The 4,945-nt window shown below is 43.0% G+C and overlaps 1 pseudogene; it reads left to right on the top strand.

The window, feature by feature from the left end:
* Positions 1 to 1,047: 1,047 nt before the first annotated feature.
* On the top strand, positions 1,048 to 1,564 carry LOC102248267 (annotated as a pseudogene).
* Positions 1,565 to 4,945: the final 3,381 nt, after the last annotated feature.

Here is a 4,945-nt window from a genome sequence, read left to right as displayed (position 1 = left end):
ACCAAAGTACTTGGTATTTTCACCTAATTCCTTCCACTGTGACACAGAACTTCTTAACCCCCCCTCCCAGCACCCCTCCCCGCCCCCGATCCAGCCTACTCTGTGGCTGGGGCAGACCTGGGGTTGGACTGTCCTGGTTTCCTGAGTTGGTCTCATCTGTCCTCACAGTTTTCGGTGGAGACAGAGCCTGAGTCTCTGAATCTCTGTAGCTCTTGCAGGCCTCACTAGTGCTGGGCGCATAGATGTGCTCAGTAAATACTTGTGGATGAGCAGAAAGGTTTTGAAGAGAGGGAAGAATAGAACAAAACAGAGCAGGGCCCTTCTGCCTTATTCAAACACAGTGGGATCATCTGGATGGAAGCAATGCTGAATTACCACAAGCCCTGCCCAGGGAATTAGCAAACTCAAGGCTCACCTCAGAGACTTTCTAGTTGTATGACCTTGATCAAGCCCCAGGCCCTGTCTGGGCCTCAGTTTCATCTTTGACCAAGTGAGGAGTCGGGTCAGGGGACCCCAGGATGGCAGTCCAGGCCCAGGGCATCTGCCCACTGTGGCCTGTGGCTGTGCCTACCCAGGCTCTCAATCTCTGATGAGGAAATAACTACAGACAGATTTTCAGTGACGTAACCAAGAGAGGACCGAGCAGCAACTCCAGCGACAGACGTGAAAGTCTATCCCAGAACTGTGTTGCCTGGGGATATTCCCCTTGAGGGGCCCTATTTGGTTCTGAGGATAGAAATGTGGCTTTGCTCACATCCTCTCCTCTTTCCCCCCAGAGGGACACTTTATTTGAAAATCCAGACGATATAAGCACTCCTACCAGGATGTGTTTGTGGGTTGAAACAGGGCCAGCACTCTGGGGCCTGGCAGACCCAGGTTCACAAATGGCCATCAGTGAACAAAAGAGATACAAACCTCTGCCTGGGCGGCTTATATGCTGGTAGGTTTAGATTATACGCTTGGGCTCTGGTTCCTGTATTCCTTGCCTCGCACTGGATCTCACACATTAAAGAATCCAGAAGCAGGTTTTCTAGAGTCATTGCATTGAGGACCATGTTGCTTCTGAACATCCTGCTCACGAGGAGTTGCAAAAACCACACTGGCCAAAGAACCTGCATCAAGATCAGGACTGAAATATATTAATGTGAGTGATTTAGCTGGAGAAGGGCAGTTATGTGACAGCTATGATGACGAGGATGAGTGTCCCATTTTAGATGAAGATAGAGTAGTTGACGAGTTAGAAAACCAAATGAGTGGTGGTGGAGTTATTGTTGATTACCACAGTTGTGATTTCTTCCCTGAACGCTGGTTTCATATCGTTTTTGTGCTGAAAACAGATAGTAGTATATTGTACAAAAGACTTGAAACAAGGGGTTGTAATAAGAAAAAACTAAGAGATATTGTTCAATGTGAAGTTTTTAAAATTCTTCATGAAGAAGCATTAGCATCCTACAATGAAGAAATAGTGTATCAGTTTCCCAGCAATAAACCAGAAGATCTAGAGGATAATAGCAACCAGGCATTGAAGTGGATTGAGGGATGGATCAAAGATCAGAGCTCTTAGGGGCCAACTGCAATACTTTCAACAATAAAGATAAATAAAATAAAAAAATATCATCACTTTTGACTTATAAGACTGGCCACTTTGTAATCACTGTTAATATTTCTCTGCCCACAACATATAAATCATCCAATTGTCAGTAAATCTTTTATATTAAAACTAGAGGCCCAGTGCACAAATTCGTGCCCTGGTGGGGTCCAGCTGGCCCCACCACCGATAGGGGTGGGGGTGGCTGATCTGGAGCAGGGGCTGGCTGGGAGGAGGGGCCGAGGGTGGTTGGCCGCCAGCCCCACCTCCTGGTTGAACTCCCAAACTCCAGGTCCAGGGGACAATTTGCATATTAGCCTTTTCTTATATAGGATTGTGCCACAGGACTAGTAGGTGGATAGAATAAAGATTTATGTTTGGGTGTTTTTTTTTCCCCATGAGAGAGCTAAACAATCTCAAATATAACAAATACAATGTTATTAAAGATTGGGAATAAAAACTCATTGTTTAATGATTCAATTGCTAAAGAATAAATAAATCTGACCAAATGTGTGGAAGGAAAAAAAAAAAGAATTTAGAAGCAAAGGATTCAGATCGAACAACCATTCCCTGAGCTCTGAAGGACAGGCCTCCGTGAAGTCATTGGAGCCTGGAGAGCCTCTGAGAGAGGTATTGCTGGAGATCTGGTAGTAGAGGTGCAAAGAGTTAAGGCTCTTGGTTCAGGTGGCCCTCCCAGCACCAAGGGGTAGAGCCAGGAGCTGAACTCCCCTGGCCTGAAGGCCTGTTTTGACTTCACTGCACTTCACTGTGAGGAAATTTATGTGGGACCCAAACACATATTTTGGCCCTTAATCCTAGAGCATCTATTGATTGCATTGTTCATTTGGAATGCTGAATAGATTTGCCCTAATCTTCACTTTTTGCCAGCAGAAGAGAAGAGATAGGAGCAGTATTTTTCCCAGGGATATAGCAAGAGTGGCATCAGAGGGCAGACTAGGGCCAGGAGAGATTCACCACTGAGAAGCTGTCTTTAAGCCCCGACCTTAGCCCGTTTCTTGGGACTAATGTTCAAGTTGGAATCCATACTCTTTGGGCAGGTACTTGACTTTTCTGTACTTTAGTTTCCTAACGAGAATAATAGTACCCACTTCAGAGAGTTGTTATGAGAATTAAATGAGACAATATAGAGAGTTTTGAAGAGTCTCTGCCATTCTCAATAGATGTGAATGATTAATACAGTATTGGTTAATTACCTTGAATTGCTCTCTATTGTTTTCTGGCTCAGAGAGTAGTCTCAGAAATCAGTTACCACCATGCTGCCCCTTCTGCCCTGGACTTCCATCCACACCAGTGAGAACAGAAGTAGGCATCTCTTGAAGCACAGAGTTCGCATGTAGCAGTTGCATAATGCATGCTTGCTAAATATGCCAAGCAAGGCAGCCCAACTTTCCAGGGGCAGTCCTCAGAGTGCTGTAATGAAAGGTCTGGCTACGTCTCTAATGGAACTCCAACAGTCAAGGGAATGTCTGTCCCATCTGATCAACCTCTGCTTACCCAGCCCCAAAGAGAACCCTAGAAATTAGAACCGGGTCAAAGAATCTACTAAAGCAGTGGTTCTCAACCTTCCTAATGCCACAACCCTTTAATACAGTTCCTCAGGTTGTGGTGACCCCCAAACATAAAATTATTTTCGTTGCTACTTCATAACTGTAATGTTGCTACTGTTATGAATTGTAATGTAAATATCTGATATGCAGGATGTATTTTCATTGTTACAAGTTGAACATAATTAAAGCATAGTGATTAATCACAAAAACAATATGTAATTATATATGTGTTTTCTGATGGTCTTAGGCGACCCCTGTGAAAGGGTCGTTCGACCCCAAAAGGGGTCGCGACCCACAGGTTGAGAACCGCTGTACTTAAGGGAAGACGTGGCATTTAAGAAACAGTGAAGAGGCAAATAATAGTAACACATAGAGTTAAAACTAACCCTTGATGACAATGGAATGGTGAGGCTTCCTATATTAAGAAAAGAGTTTTCCAATAGAAAACCATAATATAATATACAAAGTTATAATACCTATATGGAACCCAAATGTTAACAAAACCTAGGTTGGAGGTAGCTGATATGAAGGAAAACAGAAGTAAGCCTATGTGTTGCTTTGTGGTAGGAAAGCAGGGTGGGTGATAGACATTAAGTTTTTATTTTGGTAGAAACATAGGTCTACATGTCTGTTAAAAAAAAAAAATCAAAGGCAATGAAGAGACAAGGAGAAAACTTAATTGCATGTAATTAAGTGAAAGAAGCCAGTCTGAAAAGACTGCATACTGTCTGATTACAGCTACATGACATTCTGGAAAAGACAAAACTATAGACTGTAAAAAGATCAGTGGTTGCCAAGGATTTGGGGTGGGTAGGGGGGTGATTAGGTAGAGCACAGAGGATTTTTATGACAGTGAAACTATTCTGTATGACACTGCAATGGTGGATACATATCCTTATGCATTTGTCAAAACTCATGGAACATACAGCGCCAATAGTTAACACTAACATAAACTATGGACTTTAGTTAATAATAATGTATCAACGTAGGTTCATCAATTAAAACAAATGTACCTCACAATTGCACAATTGAAACTCTGGAGTTTCTGCTAAATTTTTCTATAAACCTAAAACTGAAATGTATATATATTTTTAAATCTAGGACAAACCCTAGTAAAATAGAAATAGGATATTTTCGACTAATTCTCACCTAATTAGTCATGCCACTAACTGGGAGGAAGGGGGATAAAAAATCTGGATCAATTCAAGGAAAATCAGGAGCAGGGGAACAATGAGAAGAGCTAACCAACCAATCTCTGCAATTCTGAAGTGGAGCAACAGGAGCTCAGAATGGCTCTGTGGAGGTTGTCTACTCAAGTAGGGTTACTCCAGCACTAAACTGACCCTTGCTTGGGTCCCAGAGGCATTGAATTCCCAAAATTGCCTTGAAAAGAGTGCCAACATGATTCTGTCTGAGGTTAACTCCATCTACCTAGGACGTCAGAGGCACAGAGTAGCCTGGTTAATTTCATATTCTATTTAAGTGAAGGTTGCCATGGATACCATACATAATCATCCAGTTTTCTCAGCTTTCGGAAGCATGCGATAAAACTGGTTAAAGAGAAAACTAAGCCAAACATCATTCAAATGTATTCAATGGTGAGTCCTTAGTGATGAGGAAGGCACTCCAGGACTCAGTGTGACATTGCAGATGTCACTTCTCCTTGTTCAGAACCACAACTGCAGAGACGCTGGGGGTGAGAGAGGTGGATGAATTCTCACTGACCACAAGGAAGAGCCCTGGAAGTGGCTCCTTTGCATAACTCCCAGATATTCACCTGTGCCTCTGT

The sequence above is a fragment of the Myotis brandtii genome, unplaced genomic scaffold (assembly GCF_000412655.1).
Source record: "Myotis brandtii unplaced genomic scaffold, ASM41265v1 scaffold525, whole genome shotgun sequence".
Lineage (NCBI taxonomy): Eukaryota > Metazoa > Chordata > Mammalia > Chiroptera > Vespertilionidae > Myotis > Myotis brandtii.
Note: the sequence above shows the minus strand (reverse complement) of the source record. Positions and strands in the feature narration are given on the sequence as shown.